Genomic DNA, 21,321 nt, shown 5'->3' with positions numbered 1-21,321 from the left:
TATGCACATGACTCTCCTCCCATGAGAGATGGACCTCATGTCGCCTCCCTGTGAATCTGGGCTATGCCTGTGACCACTTTGACCAGTACAATACAGAGGAAATGACATCCTGAGACTTCCGAGTCCGGGTATTAAGGAGGTCTGGCAGCTTCTGAGCCACCAAGGAGAACAGGCTACTCTGCTGGAGAGAGCAGTCCTGGGGAAAGGTCCAGAACGACAGAGAGAGAGAAGCCACATGGAGGAACAGGCAGGTGCCAGACATCCAGCCCCAAGCTGTAGCCCCAGCCACCATCTCACTGCTACTGCATGAGAGACGCCGAACCAGAGCCGCAGAGGAACCACCTGGCCGAGCCCCAGCCAACCCACAGAGTCGTAACCAAATTTCCATACCTTCACGAACTGTGTGACTTGGCAAGTTACCCAACCTCTCTGTGCATCATTTTTCCCATCTGTAAAGTAAAGATATAACAGTATCTTCCTCAAAGGACTGCAGTGAAGATTAAGAAACAATATGCGTAAGACACTTGGACAGTGTCTGGCATAGAGTAAGTGCTCAAGATGTTGCCTACCGTCACCATCATCATCGTCATCGTCATCTTATCCTGCCTTCTCCAGCCTCCCCCCTTAACCACTGCCCATGTGCACTCTGGGGAACAGTCATACTAAAATATTTTGTTCTCAACACATCACACTTCACAACTCTTTACCTTTGTACATTCCATTCCTTCTGCCTGGAATGTCCTTCGCCGGCTTCGTGTGCCTGGAAAACTGCCACGTCCTCTGCGAAGCCTTCTCAGATCTTCCCCGTCGGTGCGGTGTCTGCCCCTGTGCTCCTCAGAGCACCCAGTTCTTGTCTCTGTGGAGGGGCTTCCCAGACTTTGCCAGCTTTGTGGCCCTGTCTGTCTCCCCAGCTAGACCCTGAGTCTTTTAAGGACAGATCCCATACCCGATTCATGTGCCAGCAGAGCGTGGCTCATAAAAAGGTCGTAATACATTGAGGCCGGCCCAGTGGCGTAGTGGTTAAGTTCATGCACTCTGCTTCGGCAGCCTGGGGTTCGCTGGTTCGGATCCCAGGAGTAGACCTATGCACCGCTTATCAGGCCATGCTGTGGCTGGTGTCCCACATATAAAGTGGAGGAAAATGGGCACAGATGTTAGCTTAGGGCTCATCTTCCTAAAAGGCAAATAATAAAGCTCTTAATACATGTTTCTGGAAGAGAAGGAGACTGCTTTTAGAGTACTGGTTCTCAACAAGAATAGGGAGCAGGGAGGGGAGCAACTTTGTCCCCCAGGGGACATTTGGCAATGCCTGAAGACGTTTTTGGGTGGCACACAACTGGGAGTATGCTACTGGCATCTAGGGGGTAGAGGCCAAAGACACTGCTAAACATTGGACAATGCACAGGACAGCCCCCCCAACAAGGAGTCGTCCAGCCCCAGTAGTACTGAGGCTAAGAAATGGTTTTAGAGGATCACCACGTATGGTCTCAAGAGACAGCCAAGTGACTGAATGTTCATATGCTCAGTGGCCTGGACGCATCTCCCACCCTCGTTCCAGCTCAGCCCTCTTCTCAGCACTTCTGGATGCTGAGGCTCCTGGAAAGGGTACTAAGGACAAGCAAGGGCTTAAATCTGGTCACCTTCCTTCCTGCTCAATGTGATCTTGATCAAGACCCTCCCCGCATCAGGGTCCTGTTTTCCACATCCTGTGGTCCCGTCCAGCCCTCACTGACATGCTTTGATTTTGCAGTTGTAGGTTGGTGCCTGCTGTTTCTTTCTTGGCTAGAAGATGTCAATGCTGCACAGACTCTCTCACGTGCCAAGAGAGGAAAAATCCCTGATAGGCTGGCCTGAGTCACTGAGAGCTTGTGTTACATCCTGGACCTCCCGGAACTGAACTCACGTGCCTGAGGCACAGGCTCCCCACCAGCCCAGGTAGGAGGCCTGCAGGCTGCAGGAGAAGTAGGGTGGGAGAAGGTGGCCCTCGAAGGCCGCGTGCCTAATACACCTCCAGTCTGAGGGACCTCTTTGTCGGTCAAAGCACGTTGTGTCTTTGCTGGGAAGCAGGGAGACGTCTATGAAATCTGCTCCTCCCCCCAGGATGAGAGTGGTAAGAAACCTCACCCCACGGAAGGATGGCTTCTGTCAGAGATAGGTCCTGCAGAGGTGCATGAGCAGAGCCGATGGCCGGGGCTCCTCTGGGGGCTTTTTGTTGTTGTTCCTAACTGACTTCAAGAGGAGATAGAACAGTGCAGTGGTAAAAAGCCCCAGCTTTGCATTAGACAGGCCTGAGCGCGAGTCCCAGTTCCGTCACTGACTGCGTGATCCTGGGTAAACGACTTAGTCTTGTCTACATCTCAACCCCGAGATGGGAACAACAATAGCGTCCACATCATAGGGTTCTGTGTTCATTGAGATGAAATCACAGACTTAGCATTCTGCTTCGCATAACTGCAAGTAGATGGCAGTTATTATCGTGAAAGGATGTTATACGATGAGCAAATAGGTAGGGAGTATGATGAATCATATTGAAATTCTCGCATAAACTCCTATATCCAGGCAGGATGCTGGTGAGTTATAACCCTGAGAGCTGACACTTTTATAGCTCTTACCACATGCTTACAGCTGTTCTAAGTGCTCAACATATGCTAACTCTATCCGCATGAAGACCCCTGGGATAGGTGCTTTATTATTCCCATTTTATAGATGGGAAAATGAGACAGAAATTCTCCAGTTGCCCAGGGCACACTGCTGGTTAGGGGAAGACGAGGGTTGTGACAAAGGCGGTTTGGCTCTGAGGTCCCTGCCCTTAGCAGAACACACACTGCCCCTGAGTGACTCTAGAAAAGGGTTAGAAGTGGGAGGAGTGGGGGCCTCCCCCAGCCTGTCTCAAACCCCTGCCCTGTTCCCAGATACCTCCTCCAGGCCCAGATAGCACAGCCTTGCAACTTCCCAACAGGGAGGCACCTAGCTTTGCAAGGGCGCGTCCAGAAGTGGCTGTGGGGACACGGGAATGGGATGCCCCATGGAGGTAGGAAGCAAATGAGATTTGGAATTGGGCAAACTGGGACTCTGCCCCAACACCACCTGGTGACCATGGGTGACTCCGGGCCCAGAGGCATACTTTCTCAGAGCTTTATTCCTCTCCGTCTAAACCGAGGGCTTAGACACGCCCAGAGGACCTGTTAACTCTAGAATGCTAGGTTTTCCGAGCGAGAAAAGGCTGGTCTGGGGCTGGGGCCTTGGTCAGATCTTATCCCAGGGGAAGAGCGCCACCTAGTGAGCCATCTCAAGAATGTCCCAGAGCGTTGGGCGGGGACTCAGGAGATCCGGTACCTGGGGGCTGCTCTGCCCACATTCAGCTGTGCGGTCTCTGGCAAGGTGCTTCAACTCTCTGAATCCCAGGATGCTGATTGGTAAGATGACAGCCCAAAACTAGCCAACGATGATAATATTTATAATGGCCAACATTTCTTTCCCTTCACATTTTCTCACCACTTTATTTTGAAACCGTAATGGGTTATAAACCAACAGGAATGGTAAATTTTAGAAGTGGTATAATATTTGTTCTGGGCACTCTAAGTTGTAACATCGCCTCTATTTTTTCCTATTTTTTTCTTCACATTTTTTTTGTTTTGCTTTGTTTTTTTTTTTTTTAATTGTGGTAAGAACACTTAACATGAGGTCTACTCTTTTAACAGATTCTAAGTGTACAGTATAGTCTTGTTAGCTATTGGCACTGTTTTGTGCAGCAGATCTTGAGAACTTGCTCATCTTGCATAACTTTCTACCCGTCGATTTAGCTAACGCCTTTTGAGTATTTATTACATGATAGGCCCTGTTTTAATATTATGTATATTAGCTCATTTAATCCTCCAAATAATCATGTGAGGAAGGTACAGAGGGACTGCACAGCTCACTACATTAGTCCATAACTGATGCACCAGTAAGAAAAGTCTACAATAATGTCCTTTGTGAGGTGATTTACATTTGATCAACATGACTTCATTGAATCCACTCAACCACCCATGAGATGGATGTTATCTTTGCTTTAAAGTAGAGAGACAGAAGACCACCCAGTCAGCACATACCTGCCCGCTGTGTGCCAAGCCCTGCGGTAGGCCCTGGGGGTGTGCAGGAGCGGGGTGCATGGCGTCGCATCCTTGCAGAGTTCTCTGTCTGCCAGGAAAGGGAGACCCCAGTAAGTACCCACAGGATGCATGTACGCTATGCAAAAATCTAGGAGCCGTAGGAGCGTCACTTGGTCTGGGAGAGAGAAATGTCACAAGTGGTTGTGCCCAGGGTCACATGCTCCTCGTCATGGGACCCAGCGCACTGTTTCCAGACCTGTTTGTCCACCCCAGCTTCCACCTTAGCATCTGAGCTCCTGTGTCCTAATCACCTTGGTAAACCCAGCAGCCCACAGAGGGGCTGGCACATGGTGGCTGTTCGACAAATGTTCGTCCAGTGAAAGCCCCTCGTCCTCCTCCACGCCCAGATGCCCTCCCTCCTCTCTTTCCTCAGACCTTCTTTTCCTTTCCAGTAATCCACAGAGATCAGGACAGTGGCTCCCTAGCCCAGACTCCTGCCATAATTCTCCAACTCAGAGAAGTTCAACAATGTTAACTATCCCCAGTATAACCGAATGAATGTGTTGAAGGGGAGACCGGGGGGCTAACAGTGTCAGACACGGACTTTGTGCTGAGCATTCTGTCTGTATCACCTTAAATCTCCCAGCCCTGGGACGCAGGTAGTAAGCGGCAGGGCTGGCATTTGAACCCGGCAGCCTGGTTCCACACCTTTGTAACCATGTTCGCAACGTTCTGCTGCCCTTTGGATTTTTCCTCCGAGCTTCAGTGAGTGGCCAGTGCTATGTTAGTGAGGGACAGAGCTCAAAGCCTGCCATTCAGGCTTCTCCCCCACCACACTTGGACCTTTCTAGAATCAGAAGATTCTTCTGGAAGCTCCATGTCACTCCCTGAAGGCCAGAAAGCATCTTCCCAGGGTTTCCCATTTCCAGTTTCTAGCCCCTTGTTCCTGAAGAAATGCCTAAGGATGCAGAGGTTCAGGTGCAGGCCACTGGGTTGAACCAACTAATGACACTGACCCCTGAAAGATGTACCATTCTCTACCTGCTTGCCTGGGGAATAAAGCCAGTGAGGATAATAATAATAATAGCAACAACACTGCATGTCCTCCTCGGTGCTGGCCTTCCACTAAGGCCTTCTCAAACTTTCGCTCGTTCAGTCCTTACAACAGCCTTCAGAGGTACGTACTATTTCATCCCCATTAAGTAAGGGTCTTGAGAACAGAGCTCTATCAGTTTAGGCCTGCCAGGAAGCTGACACTAAGACAGAATAGACATGTGAGAGACTTATGGGGAGAAACACCTAAGAAGGTTTAAGGGGGAAGGAGCAGGAGTGGGCAAGAAAGCCTCTGACCCTGATGCAGGTCTGCCACTTATGGAGAGAGTGAGGCGGGGAAGGATTGAGGGAGGAGCCCAGGCTGCAGCACGCTAGTCCCCTCACCAAGGCCTCAGCATGAGCCACACCCCTCCCACGAGGTTCTCTCTCAAAGTTGCTCAAGACGGTGTGACCCCATGGCTGCCACAGAAGACTCTGTGTTCCCTGCTGATCCCCAGCATCTAGAAGAGTGCCTAGCACACTGCACTCAATAAATACTTATTGAATCAATCTGTTACCTGAATTAACCCCCTTTTATGGGTAAGGAGACTAGAGTGCAGAAAAATTGAGTGACTTGCCCAAGGTCACACAACTGGTAGGCAGCCCAGCCCAGATTTGAGGCCCGGTTTTCTCACTCCAAAGCCCACACACTGAAGGCCATGTTCCTCCATGCCTTGGTCTTGCCCCCCTCCCTCCTCTTTCCTTGCACTGAGCACTCAAACATTGCCTGGCTGTAATATCAGGACTTTTTCTGGCATTTTTTTCACTCACTCAACCACCCACTAATTTATTCATTCGTTCAGCAAATATTTCGCAGGTACTACACAGGATATGTGGGTGACACAGACCAATAAGAAAGGTCCCTCCATTTGAGAAACTCAAAGTCCAGGGCAGGAGGCAGTCACATCACAAGGGATTAGTGCACAATGTGACAAGTGTTACAATGGCAGTGCACTGCCAGAATTAAGTCTCAGGGCCGAGAAGGGCCAAGAAGTGGGGCAGAAGCCCACATAGTCCCAGCTAGCTTCTGTCACTGCCCACCTCGCCCCACTTCCCCCAGCCAGGGCACCAAAGTTCTGCAGGGGGTTTAACCTCTGAACACACAGGCCAGCCAGGGGTCATGGGGGCTGGAAATGCTGCTAGTATGAAATCACTTTAAGGAGGTAATGAGAGCAAGCCTGGTAACCATGGTTACACACAATTCAACTCAACAATGCGGAGGGAGATGGGCAGCCCAGGAACCCACCACAAAGCTATTCAGGTGGTGTTTTAGCCAACCAAATGTAGGCTACACTTAAGGAAAAGATTGAAAGAGGCCTTTAAACATCTATCATACATTACTTCAATACCATTTAGAATCTCCTCCTAAAGGTCCTGAACAAAATGGATGTCAATGATCAAAACTGCCAAGACAGGAAAAAAAAAAAAAAAAAAAAAGCCTACACAGATGGTATCTTCAGCAAAGTGGAAACACGTCCCCAGCAGAGAACAGGAAAACCTCAAGGGCAGATTTGAAATCAGAGAATCAAAAAATTACTTAATCCTACTTGCAAACATTGGAAACAACCTAAATATCCATCAAAGTAGGATTGAACAAATTTGCATGTTCACAAAATGGGATTTTAAAAAGTCAGGTTACAGCACAATCTTGTTTTGCATCATGCATGTGTATGCACTGAGGGACATCCGAAGGCCGTTCACTAAAATGTTAACAGGGGTGCCCTCTGGATGGTGGAATTTTAAGAGAGTTTGCACTCTTCTTTCCACTTGTCTGTGTGTTTGGATATATATTTTTTTAATTTTTATTGAGTTTATGATAGTTTACATCCTTGTGAAATTTCAGTTGTACATTGTTGTTTGTCAGTCATGTTGTAGGTGTACCACTTCACCCTTTGTGCCCACCCCCCCTTTCCCCGGTAGCCACTAATCTGTTCTCTTTGTCCACAGGTTTAACTTCCACATGTGAGTGGAGTCATACAGAGATTGTCTTTCTATATCTGGCTTATTTCACTTAACATAATTCCCTCAAGGTCCATCCATGTTGTTGTGAATGGGACGATTTTATCCTTTTCATGGCTGAGTAGTATTCCATTGTGTGTGTGTGTGTGTGTGTGTGTGTGTGTGTGTGTATATATATATATATATATATATATATATATATACCATATCTTCTTTATCCAATCATCAGTTGATGGCCACTTAGGTTGCTTCCACGTCTTGGCTATTGTAAATAACGCTGCAATGAACATAGGGGTGCATGAAACTTTTGGAATTGCTGACTTCAAATTCTTTGGATAGATACCCAGTAGTGGGATGGCTGGGTCATATGGTAGTTCTATTTTTAATTTTTTGAGAAATCCCCATACTGTTTTCCATAGTGGCTGCACACCAGTTTGCATTCCCACCAGCAGTGTATGAGGGATCCTTTTTCTCCACATCCTCTCCAACATTTGTTACTTTTTGTTTTGGTTATTTTTGCCATTCTAATGGGCGTAAGGTGATATCTTAGTGTAGTTTTGATTTACATTTCCCTGATGATCGGTGAAGATGAACATCCTTTCATATGTTTATTGATCATCCGTATGCCTTCTTTGGAGAAATGTCTGTTTGTGTCTCCTGCCCATTTTTTGATCATGTTGTTTGATTTTTTGTTGTTGAGTTGTGTGAGTTCTTTATATATTATGGAGACTAACCCTTTGTTGGATATATAACTTGTAAATATTTTTTCCCAATTAGTGGATTGTTTTCTTGTTTCACTCCTGTTTTCCCTTGCCTTGAAGAAGCTCTTTAGTCTGATGAAGTCCCATTTGTTTATTCTTTCTATTGCTTCCCTTGTCTGAGAAGACATGGTGTCCAAAAAGATCCTTTAAATACTGATGTCAAAGAGTTTGCTGCCTATATTTTCTTCTAGAAGCCTTATGGTTTCTTTAGGTTTCTAGAAGCCTTTAGGTCTTTGATCCATTTTGAGTTTATTTTGGTGAATGGTGAGAAAGAATGGTCAATTTTCATTCTTTTACATGTGGCTGTCCAGTTTTCCCAGCACCATTTGTTGAAAAGACTTTTTCTTTTCTCCATTGTATGCCCTCAGCTCCTTGTTTGGATAGTTTTAAACAAGCATCAATCATTTATAAAATCAAGAAAAAAGTATATGAAGTTATTTTTACTTTGAAAAACAAAATAATCAGAAAAGCTCTGAAATGATCCAAAGGCCATGGACAACAAGGAGATAAAATGAAGACCATGGTCCAGGGAAGTCTGTCTAAAATGTTTTTTTATGAACATTTAACAAAGGAAGCAATTATGACCGAGAGCCAATTGTTAAATGAGTCTCAATGAGTAGATTTCAGGGTCGTCTCTAGAATGTTTGTAGTGACTGCAATACCATGTGCCTAGCACAGAGTAGGTGCCCAGCAAACATCTGTTGTCTGAACCAATGAACCATCACGTTGGGAGACTACCAGTTCCTCATAGTTATGTCTCAGTTCCTTTCAAATTCAGTGAATGGCATTGGTTGACCTGATGGATTCACTAGACCTCATTTCCTTCGATTTGCAGGGTCAGTGGTAACTCCAAAATTGACACCTGGGGGCAGCTTAAAGGCAGCAGTGTAGTTGGAGATTCAGCCTGGAGGCTTGTCTTGAAACTGTGTTTGCACAGTACCTTAAATTAGACTGAGATGATGCCAGTTGTTCGTATCAACGGAAGTGGAGGCTGGTGGAAATGATGGAGAACCACAGTCTGCCCACGTGACCCCTTGGCTCTACCAAAGCACAAAGCTAGTCAACCAGATCACAGGCATGTGGCCAGCATTCGTGGTCTGGCCTCTCTCCACCACTCCAGACCAACCCCACAGCCCAACAGTCATGTACACCCTTGCCCCATTCTTTCAATGGGTTTACAAACCAGGGCCCCTGAGCCTCTAGGAATCTCACATCCTGGAAGTCACCTCCTTGTATGTGGTTCCCTCCCATGCTGACTCTCGGCTTGGCCATGTGGCTTGCTTTGGCCAATGGAATATTAGCAAACGTGATACAAGTAGAAGCTAGATAAGTGCTTATGCACCGGGGCTCATCCCCTTGGAATGTTCCCTTTTGGGACCCAGTTGCCACATAAGAAGGCTGGACAAGACATGTGAATGATGAGAAACCGTGTCAGGAGAGAGGCCCAGCCATCCTAGTGTCCTGCCTTAGCAGCTACATGAGGGACCTCAGGTGAGACCAGCAGAATAATTGCCTAGTCAAACCATAGAATCATGAGAAACAATAAATTGTGTTAAGCCAATAAGTTTTGGAGTGGTTCCTTATGCAGCAGTAAATAACTGAAATAGCCTCTGATCCCTATTTCCCTGTAACCCTGTGCTGACCTCAACTGCTACTCCTCTCCCTGGTGCTTACTCCACTCCACCCACACTGGCTGCTTTACTATTCCTCAAATACACCAAGCCCCCACCTCAGGGCCTTTGCACTTGCTGTTCCACTCACCTGGAAAGTATTTTCCTGAGACACCCACATGGCTTGTTCACTCATCTCCTCCAAGTCTACGTAAATGCCACTTTCTCAATGGAGTCTTTCCTCACCAGACCATTAAAAATTGTCACCACTTTCCCTGTCAGTCCTTATCCTCTTTCCCTGTTTTTTTTCCAGGCCAGATCAAGAATGTTGACCACATATCGACTTTTAATATAGCTTATAATTTACTTATTTTATTGCCTCTCTCCACCCACGTGACTATAACTCCTTCAGGGCAGGGACTTGTGTCTGTCTTGTTCACTGCTGTACCTCCAGTGCCGAGAACAGCCCTTGGCACTCAGTAAATAGTTGTTGAATGAATGAATGAATGAAAATACAGGATAATAAATGTGATGCTCAGTACATAAAAGAGCCTACAGGAATACTAAGGAGAGATGGCTAACCCAGTTGTGGAAGTTAGGCAGACCACAAGAGAGTGGGAAGATGTTCGGGACACAGACCCAAAGAAAAGACACATTCCCTGCTCTGGTGGGCATACACAGCAGCAGAGAAAAAAGGGTCCATGCAATGTAAGAGATGGAACACCGTGCGAAGCTTCTGTCTTAGTGTAGCCCTTCACAAGATGTCTCCAGCCTGCCGCTCCTCGCCCCACAGCTAAAAGGTTGCGACCCCCTACCTCCAAGTCCGGTCCTGCTTCGACTTGCCAGGACAGACCTGAGCTGAGACGGCAAGGACCGCTCCAGCACCCCTCTACAGAAATCAGCATCGAGGCATCCCTTGTCAGGGCAGGGGCCAGGGAGGGGACCTGGCATTGACTCCGGGTTCTGATGACCAGACTCCGACCTAATTTCCAGCACCTGGACCCTCGTCTTGGCAAACTCCCAGCACCTTTGGACTCCGGACCTGCCTTGGCATGACCACTTTTATCAAAGGAAAACCCAACTCAAACTGGCTTAAGCACTAAGGAGATGTATTGGCTGGAACAACTAAACACAGTAGCCGGAAGTAGGTCTGGCCTCAGGCACAGGGCTAAATGATGTCATCGGATGGGTTTCTCTCCATCTCTTAGCTCTATCTTTAGCCAGGTTGGCTTCATTCATCCTCATGTTCCTCAAAGGCCCCCAGCCTCCGCCATACTTTGGGCTTTCACCTCAGGGTGTCAAATTAGTTGATGGGCCTTCAGCCCCACCTTTTCCCAGTCTTAAGCACCTGCCTCTCTCCCACCAATCCCAGAAAAGTCTCTGCTGCATTTCATTGGCTATGGCTGGGTCATGTGGCCCATCCCTAAACCAATCACTGTGGTTTCTCCCATGCTGGGAGTGGAAGAAAGGATATGATGATTTGATTGGCCAGGTGGGGACTATGTGTTCCTGGCCTGGAGCTGATGGTGGAGGCTCAGAGGGATCCCACAGCAGAGAGGAGAAAACGCAAATCTGGGCTGGCACCAGGAGGAAGGGGCACCGCTGCTGGAGGGGCAGACAATAACCTCTTACTCCAAGTTTAGTCCCACCGCCTGGCCTCCGGTACACAGCGAAAGAGAAAAATAATAGTCCTTGATTGAAGAACGTTTTACACCTTTTGCCATGGTCTACAGAATGCAAAAATAAACGGTGAGATCTTAGCTTTTATAATGAAATGAAAATCAAAGATGTTCAAATATATTTAAACCATTGAAACACATGGAGGCCTAAATGATGACAATGATTTTTCAATATAATTTGCTTTCAGGATTTAAAGAAAAGAATGCAATGCTATTAACACACACCTTTGAAAAGGTGGGATTAAATTAGGGAAGGGAAAACAGAGATGAACGACTTTATTATTATCAAAAACCCATTTCGACAGCCTCCAAAAGCTGTCGGAATTCCTCTCTGGTGATGCAGATTTGCTCTGTCACATATTTCATCAAAGTGGGTCACTGGCTAGAGCCAAACATTTTTTTTTTAATGTAGTGATTTGTCCCATATGATTTTTTTTAATGCTGGATTTTTAAATTGAGCCAATATTTTTGTCCAGCTGAAGAAATGGATCAGATACATTTGTTTAGAAATCAGCTATCCTAGCAATTTCTAAAATTATTAAGGGAACATTTGATTTAATAATTCTTCTGCTCCTTAACTACTCCCTGCTAAGCATCTTAAGGCAGGAGAGGAGGTTGAAGGCAGGTCTGTTTTTTTTAAAGCCTGAGAAACTGGGGCTTCCCTACGTTACAGAGCACAAAGGCCTATTATTCGAGGAAAGGGGCCATGGAGGCAGAGCGATTCAATTTTGTAGGCCGCCGTGTACTTCTTCCTTTCTCCTGCCAAACGAAGGCTCACCCCAGTCCCAAGTGGACCGCAAGCAGGGCAGTCCTCTGTGCAAAAGTGAATGCAGTCGAGGAAAAAGAAACAGCGGCCAGCCAGGAGAGCCTGGGGAGCGCTCGCTACACTTGAATAGAGCCAGTGAAAGGGGCCTTTGCTGAGCTGCCTGCGTGGGGCCACTCCATTCACGTTCCCATTGTAAATTCCATCTGTGTGCTATCATTTCCTGACCCAGAAACGGGGAATTGTTTTGGCCATAAATTTCCCTAGGACCTTTCCTGGTACTTCGTTCCCTCTGAAGTTCCCCGGCACTTTGAGATTTGGTAAAGCTTTAAGAGCGACGGTGTTTGCCTGTGGTTCCCTCTCCCCATTTACGAAAGGGTCTCCTTCCCCTCTCTCTATTTTCTTTCTAGAAATTGGATCCTCAATGAAACGAAATGAAACTGGGATGATCATGAGGAAAACTCTGGAGGAAACCAGAAGCTCTCCTGTCCTCATATGAGAAGCTTAAAATGTCTGACTGGCCTAAAGCAGAAGCTAGTCGAGTATCAAACGGTCACTTGACTGTGTCTGAGTAAGTCTGAGAAACTGAGGGTGTAAGTAAGAAGAGAAAACAGAAAAGATGGAGAGCAGTGGTTCTCAAACTCCAGCATGTATCAGAATGACCCAGAAGAGTTTCTGATTCAGTAGTTCTGGGGTAGGGCCTGAGAATGTGCATTTCTTACAAGTGTCCACTGGTGCCAATGATGCTGGTCCAGGGACCAGACTTTTGAGAACCCTGATGTAGGGAGTGGCTGTACCACACCTCAGACCTCAAGCAGGACATTAGATATATTCAGAGGCTCAATAACATCTGGATTCAGACTCAGTAAACATAGTCTGGTGCCTACCTACAGACACAGACTAAGTGCTTTCTATGGTAGTGGTCACAGCTCCCAATCTCTCACACGGTTATACACAAAATAATAACAATTTTATAATTTAACTTTGCTTTTAACCCCTATTTGACCAGAGAGGTAAAAATGTCACCACAGCTAATTTGATGTCTTCCTCTACTTTCAGGATGCCTCTGGTTCTCGTGTTTATGGAGAATCATGGCGGGGGGCGGTGGCGAGGAGTGCATTCTGCCTTGCTGTCTTCTGTCCATGCGGTTGTCAAGTAAAATCACCATCACCTTGTCTGGCCCGTAGGCTTCAATCTTCACTGATCATCACTGACATGTCCCTCACCCCCAGGCTGCATGACCCCTTCCAGCCTGGCGCCATTTCTGGGCCACGCTGGGACCCCAGAATCTGCTGGCCGTGTTGGTTCTGTTCCCCAGGGCTCTGCCCAGAAAGCAGCGCTCAGGGCCCCAATCTCTCTTGGGGACTTGCTGCATCTCGACTTTTATCACACCCGCTCTGTCTCTTCTCCTTCCCACACTTACCTCCCCTCCTGTGCCTAGAACAGTGGGATCTTTGCTAGCCTGCGGGAGAATCTCTCTCTCTCTTCAGTCCTCTTGCTCTCACTCATTTTGGCCATGCCCAGTGTGCTTGATGTCCCCCTATGAGCTTTAGGATTTGAAAACCAAAGCCAGAAAAATTCCTATTTGTTTTTTCTGCTCTGACATTTCCTTCCCTGAGACGATGAGCACAGAATGGCCTAGCTGCTTAATGGGGAAAACTGCATAAATGGAAGATGCTTAGAAGGGAAAATATAAATTAGTTTTAAATACACACACATGTTAGCATTTTAGAATTATTATCTATAATTATCTTGCAATATCTGCATTCTCGTGTTTCATCTTCAAGGCAATCCTGTAAGATAGATATTATTCTTCCCATTTTACAGATGAGAAAATTGGGGCTCAGAGAGATTAAAAAGCCTTGCCTAAAGTCACATATGCCACGTTTTGAACTCTGTGCTCCTGGTTCTGAATCTGACGCCAATTCCACTGTATCTCAGCTTGTCCTCCAAAAGAAGAAAGGGAGAGAGGGAAGCCTGTCAGTGGAGAAGGCATAGCCCAGGATACTGATCAGTGGATGTGTGTTAGGAAATTATTTGGCCCAAGAGACATTATTAAGCCAAGGCATGGGTGGTAACAAGGCAGAGTAATAAAATAAACCAAGAGACAGGATGCAAGGGAAGTAAGGGGTTAACAGGTTTGCAAATACCAGAGACTAAGGAGCCAAAAGGCCCAAAGTCAAGGCCACAGGTCAAGGAGTAGTTATTTTCCAACTACAAGAAACAGGTTAAGACTCCAGAAAATTAAGACCAAAAGCAAAGTGCTCTGTGCCCCTCAAACCCTAAACTGGCCAGGAGTCAAGAATGCAGGGAGTCACAGAAGTCATTGAAGGCATCAGCAGCCAAGAGCTAGACCTTAGACTACGAAAGGGTGCATTTGCCCTGTTAGTTGTTCTCGTGGGAAACAGAGCTGACAAATTGGGTAGGAACATGATTGTGAGTGAGGACGCAGCTAAGTGGAAACCAGGACACAAATGGGAGAGCAGAGATTAGAGAGTCCTCGGGGTCAAAGGCGTGTCATTGTGTTCAGGGAACATCTGTTGTCTTGTCGAGCATGCCCACTTCTGATAACAAAGCCCAGCTCATCTTTTTGAGGAACAAATTCCCCCAACCTTAGTTCACAGGTTCAAGAAGGACTGACTGCCTACTGGCCAAGCCAGGATTCCATGACACAGTGAATGGCTCAGGGGTGAGTACATGATCCAAGGTAAGCCAATCAGTGTTGCTATGGGCTGAATGTTTGTGTCCCTCCCAAACCATATGTTGAAATCTTAACCCCCAAAGATGTTGGTATTAGCTAGGCGGGGCCTTGGGGACATGCTTGGTGTTCTTATAAAGGACACCCCACAGAGATCCCTCACCCTTTCCACCATGTGAGGACACAGCAGGAAGGTGCCATCTGTGAACCAGGAACCAGGCCCTCACTAGACACCACACCAAATCTGCCAGCACCATGGTCTTGGACTTTTCAGCCTCCGGAACTACGAGAAATAAATTTTTGTTGTTATAAGCTACCCAGTCGATAGTGTTTTGTTACAGCAGCCCAAATGGACTAAGACAAACATCCACCTTGGCACTTTTCTGGAGCTATAGGAAAACAGACAACTTGGTCTCCTGGGCTTGGTAAGCCAGTGAATGAAGCTTGGAGCTGATGCTGTCCATCTGGACTGCCTCCCAGGGAAAGTGAGCCTGAGAATAAGGCCAACAGCACAGGAGGTAGGGCTACAATAGAGAGGCAGACCAGAAGAGAAAGGAACTGCATCCGCGGCTGGCCCCATGGCCAAGTGGTTGGGTTTGCGCGTTCCACTTCGGCAGGCCGGGGTTTCACCAGTTCGGATCCTGGGCGCAGACATGGCACCACTCATCGGGCCACGCTGAAGCGGCATCGCACATGCCACAACTAGAAGGACCCACAACTAAAATATGCAACTATGTACTGGGGGAATTTGGGGAGAAAAAGCAGAAAGAAAAAAAACGAAGATTGGCAACAGTTGTTAACTCAGGTGCCAATAAAAAAAAAAAAGAAAGGAAGAAACTGTATCCTAAGGACATTCTTTGAGGCCCTGGATCCACTCATGACAAATTCGCCCCTTTGAATTTCTCAGTTAAGTGAACCAATAAATTCCCTTTTTTGGCTATCTGTCAGTTTCTGAAAGGATCGTTGCTAATTTAATTCACTGTGCATAAAAATTTGCACTGAATAATGAAAATATGGACAGAAGCACTGTAGGCACAACACTGTTTTGCGGAATTACATGAGGAATAAACCCTAACCACATTTCCTCTCAGCTTTTTCTGTTAGAGATCTTATCTCTGGGTCTGGCTACCTCTCACTGACTAAAGGAAGTTGTGTTTAAGGCCCAACAAAGGGCAGAGAGGTTAGGATTCCAAAGTAGTTCTCTCCAACCAGCAAATATTTACTCTGGGCATGCTGGCTATAAGGCTCTGAACAGTGTTAGCTCCAAATATTACCAACAAAAACACTTTCCAATACTTAATTATTCATAGTGCTATATGAGGCCCACACAAAGAACATTGCACAAACACATCTATGTCCAATATGTGCTTAACATCTGATAGTTTTAAAATATGTCCACAAATTATTTGAGGCTCCTCCCTTTAAAAAATGGAGTTTAATTTACTGCCCCTTGAAAACGGGCCAGACTTCGTGACTCATTTCTTAGAAACAGAACGTGGTGGAATGGATACTCTGTGACTGGCTCTCTCGCTGTCTCTTTCTCGCGATTCTAGCCTTTAGAAGGAAGGCACCACATTTCAAGGATGCCAGGCCACATGGAGAGGACTCATGAGGCTGTTAGGCAACAGCCCCAGGTAGGCCCTCAGCCAACAACCAGAATCAACCACTAGACAAGTGAGTAAACAAACTTTCAGATGACTTCAGTCCCAGCCTTGAAGTCTTCCTACTGAATGCTCCCCCAGGTATGGCGGAGCATGGACAGCCCTTCTGCTGTGCCCCGTCTGAATTCTTGATCCACAGAAATTATGAGAGATTGTAAATGATTTTTACTATTTTTAGGCCACTATGTTTTGGATAGTTTGTTACACAGTGTTAGATAACTAACACAAAGTCCAAGAACAAAATAGCAAATGGTTATTAGCTTAAGTGCTAACTCTGATCAACTAATAGTTGTCTGCAGAAAGCTGCACCAGGGCTGAGCAGGAAAGAGAAGATGGAATCAAACTGGTGATATCTGCCATGAGCACAGAAATGGGAAGTGACAGTATTTGTGTCTTTTATTTGCCAACCCTGGTCTAAGACATCTGACTACAGACCCAGAAAAAAATACTCAAAGAGGGAAAGGGAGAAAAAGGCAGGTAGAGGGGGTGGCAGAAAAAGCACTTGACTTAGAAATAAGACACAAAGGTTCAAATCTCAGCCACTTAGCAGCTGTGGGAACTTAGGCAAGTTGATGAACTTCTCTGGGCCTCAGTTTCCTCATCTGCAAAATCATGGGGTCATTGTGAGGGTTAAATTAAATTAAATCATGATGCAAATGTCTGGCAGTAGGTCCTCAAGCAGTGGGAGAGTGGTGGGAGTCCTGGCTGAGCCTACGTAAACTTTGGATGTGTGGGATTGATGTGAGGTTGATTTGACTTTTAAAAACAGCAATAAGTCACAGCATTGAAGGTCTTCCTGAAGCTGTATTTCCTCCAGTGCATTCTGTGAAATACTAGCTCTGCAGGATGTTAACAGCACGTTCTGTGAGATATTGGTTCTGTGGGATCTTAATAGGTTTTACACAAATAAAAAGAATTTATTTACATACACTTACCAACTGACCCGGCAATCCCCTTCTTGGACATTTACCTTAGAGAGAGAAAAATTTGTGTTCACACAAGAACCTGTGCATGAATGTTTGTAGCAGCTCTATTCATAATTACAAAGACTGGAAACAACTCCAATATTCCTCAATAGGATAAACAAATTGTGGTACATCCATGTCATAGAATCCTACTCAGCAGTAACAAAGACCCGACCATTGATGCCATGCAACAGCATGGATGAGTCTCGAAGGTATTACTGAATAAAAGAAACCAGTCTCAAAGTCTACATAGTGTATTATCCCATTTATGTGACATTCTTATAGAAAGAAATGCAAAAAAAAGAAAACTATATTGGTAGAGAACATGTCCGTGGTGGTCAGTGGTTGCCAGGGGTTGGGCAAGTAGGGGACGTGACTAGAAAGAGAAAGCACAAGGGAGTTTTGGGGTGTGAGGAAACTGTTCTGTCTCCTGATTGTGGTGGTGGTTACATGAATCTATAAATGTGTGAAATTTCATAGAACTGTACACCAAAAAAAGTTAATTTTACTGTATGATATTTTTCAAAGTAAAATTAAAGGAAGAGTTCGCTTAAGTTTGGGAAGTTTTGGATTAAAGTGAAATAGGGTGCCTTACAACAGGATTTCTTGGAGACTTTAACATGCTTTAATCACATATTTAATTTAATACATATTAATTAATTTAATGTAACATTTATTAATCACAAATGAGCATCTGTGCTTCTCAAAGATTGGAAGAGAATATGCAGCATTTCCCTAACTTATCTGACCAAGAGCATCTCGGGAGCCTGGTGTTTCCCAGATTCACTCTGGGGAAATTCAGATCTGGTAACAGGAGTGAGCTGGTGCCTTGAAATCTGGGATCCTGGAAAGACGAAAATGGCAGGTTGTGAGGCAGGTACCACTTAACACTGCCGTCTCAGTACCGTATACGATAAGGATAAGGAGTTTACAAATAATGAAAAGGAATAGGTATTTCTGTGGTTTTTAAAATTTATTCTGTTTTGTTTTGTTTGTTTTTTGAGGAAGACTGGCCCTGAGCTAACATCTGTGCCCATCGTCCTCTATTTTATATGTGGGACGCCTGCCACAGCATGGCTTGATAAGCGGTACTGGGTCCACGCCTGGGATCCAAACTGATGAACCCCAGGCCACCAAAATGGAGCATGAGAACTTAACCGCTACGCCACCAGGCTGGCCTTCTAAAATTTTTCATATATATCAAACTAAAAATATACACAAATCTCTCTCTGTCTCTCTCAATCTCCTTCTCTAAGACATACTTACCCATATGTGGTTATGCATTGACAAAAAGTCTAGATTCTAGATAAATTTCACCAAAAGATTGGCAGTGGTTAAATCTGGGTGGTAAGATATTGGATAAATTGAAATATTTTTTCTCTTTTTGCTTTTCTATATTTTCCGATTTTCCTGCAAGGAATGTGAATTACTTGTAAAACAAGCAAACAAAAATAGCTAAGGATTTTAAATAAGAAAATGAAAAAGTAAAACTAGCGATGATTCATTTGAATACTTACCATGTGCCAGGAACCGTGCAAAGAACTTTCCATACATTATCCCTCCCATTTAATCCGCACAATTTCTAGGAGAGGCACAATTACTGTTCCCATTTTAAAGATGAAGAAATGCGACTTGAGCAATTTGCCCAACTAGTATGGTGTGAATTGACTTTGAAACACAACTGCAGAAGCAGACATGCTCACCTCAGCTACTCCCATAGGTACTCCACTTTGGGGACAGCTGACTCAGTTGGCAACTATTTAAGACTCAAAACCCAGATATGACCACCCTTCCCAGCCTCAAATATCCTAATAATTTTCTTCTAGATAAGCAGCCATGTGGTAGACAGGAAAACTTGGCCACAAGACTTTTGGGGCTCCTTCTTGCAAGAGGTCGATTCCCCACTCCTCAAACCTGAGCTGATCTTGAGACTTGCATTGACTGATAGAATATGGTAGAAATGATACTGTGTTAGTCCCAGAGGGCTTGCAGCTTCCACGTTCATCCTCTTGGAACCCCAAAACTGAAACCAGCAAGCAGTTAGCCATTGATGATTAAGTAGCAAGTAACTAAAGTTTTTTTCCTTTTTGCAATGACTGATTATAGCTTTTAGCTGTTCACCCGCCCACTGCTAACCATGCTGTTTAGGCAATATGCTGTCTGACTCCCACTAGGTTCCTATGGATAACATCTCCCTGGCACCTGGGTCATCATGGTAATGGGTGTTTGAACTGTTTTTCAGGAATTAGAAACCTTTGTCCACTTCAGGCTGATTGAAACCACCGACCTGTCAACTGGGCTGGTGCAGATGTCTGACAAATGACCTTTTGACGTCAAGAGACTAAAAATTCCACCCTCAGATCATGCTAACACTGCCATTTTGTGAACATGCATCCTCTGGAGAGGTATGACGTCTGACCACACTTGTGCATGTCATCAGTTACCTCACCTCTCCTCACCTCCAATCATCTATCTGCACATTTCAGACCACTTTGCCCCCTACCTCATAAATATCACTGAGTCCCCATTTTCAGGGAGGCAGATTTGAGACTCATTCTCCCATTTCCTCATGTGGCTGCCTGTGATTAAACTCCCTCTCTGCCGCAATCTCATCATCTTGGTGTTTGGCTTTCTGGGTGACAGGAAAAAATGAACCTGATTCAGTAACAAAACCGCCATGGCATGAAGAAGCCTAAAATGAAATACCACATGGAGAGAGGGACCCAGACATTCCTGCTATCCCATATGAATCCATCCCCTAGCTAACCTTCCAAATGAATGTAGCTGTATGAGTGAGCCCAGGAAAGCCAGCAGGAAAACTACCCAGCAAACCCATAAAATAGTGAAAAATAATACACTATTGTTGGTTTAAGCCATTAAGTTGTGGGGTGATTTGTTATGCAGCAATAGCTAACTGATACAACTTGAATTTTTCTCTCTCAAATCATTGAGGTGCCTGTGCTGGGTCAATGCTACAAAGAAAGACTAAATTAACACAATGTGGTAAAAGCCCTTTCGGTGAGTCTCTCTTACACTTCTTTTCCTAATATGTAGATCAAGCCCACCCTCCACGCCCAGAAAGTGATTATAGATTTCACACTCCCTTCCAAATTGACCAAAGGTTTCTTCTTCGCAAAATAGAACTATGTACAACTGAACAGATAGTGCTAAGAAAGTATGGAAGATTACACAAAAAAAGAATGTCAAAAGAACTTTTTCTACATGAAAGTAAGGATATGTTTGCACAGGAAAATGTGTGCTGAAACCACTTATTTTTTTTCCTTTGCTTTTACAGCACATTAGGTTTTCCTTCCAAGATTTATTGACTCATGAAACATATTAACTGTGGCAGGCTGAGTTTCAATTAAAGAGAGAAGGCAAGGGTCATTTACCTACAAATAAATGCTTCTTCAATGATAACAGACTCATGAGCAAAGGAACTTGGTGCAAGGAGAATATGACAAATTGTTACTAAAGCTGTCATGTTTATTCAGACAAAAATGTCTCTAGACCAGAAAATCATATTAGCACAAAACATGATATGGAACCCACTGTTAGCACCAGGAAATGTTTCTTGCATGCAGGTAATTCTCTATTAAAATCAGCAACCATGATGATAGGAAAAAAATACCATAGATTCTTGACTTATAACCTCTCTTGACAGGATGACTTAGCATATTTTAGTTTTACAAAATACCAGAATGTTATCACAGATTGACCAAATTTTTAAAATAAAATTCTAGTCTACATTTTAAAAGCAACACCATCAACAAAATAGTGCAGTGGTGTTTGGGGTTTGAGGATGACAATCCTTTTCAGAAGAAAGTCTCACCGGGAAAAGAATATGGCTTGTATTTTGTGGCTCCTTCACAGCAGGTCACTTTGCATTCCTTGCTCTCTTTAAATGCTATCGACAGAACTCTCTCAGTCTTTCCTTCCTCTCCATTTCTCGTATTTCTTGGCCGTTCCCTTTGTTGATTTCAATCACTTGGCCCCTTCTAATTCCTCCTTTCCCTGAACCTTCGTCCTCTCTTTTCTGCCT

The 21,321-nt window shown here is 45.1% G+C and overlaps 1 long non-coding RNA gene across 1 annotated transcript in view; it reads right to left on the bottom strand.

Moving 5' to 3' along the window:
- LOC106841758 (uncharacterized) overlaps positions 1-21,321 on the bottom strand; it is a 75,860-nt gene that overhangs the window by 3,526 nt on the left and 51,013 nt on the right. Inside the window, exons 3-5 of the long non-coding RNA XR_001400727.3 lie at positions 4,092-4,179; positions 708-1,174; positions 391-449 (exon numbers count right to left, since the gene is read on the bottom strand). This is a non-coding gene — a long non-coding RNA (uncharacterized lncRNA). The remainder of the gene's footprint in view (positions 1-390; positions 450-707; positions 1,175-4,091; positions 4,180-21,321) is intronic.

The sequence above is a fragment of the Equus asinus genome, chromosome 21 (genome assembly GCF_041296235.1).
Source record: "Equus asinus isolate D_3611 breed Donkey chromosome 21, EquAss-T2T_v2, whole genome shotgun sequence".
Lineage (NCBI taxonomy): Eukaryota > Metazoa > Chordata > Mammalia > Perissodactyla > Equidae > Equus > Equus asinus.
This window is presented reverse-complemented; position numbering and strand designations above follow the sequence as displayed.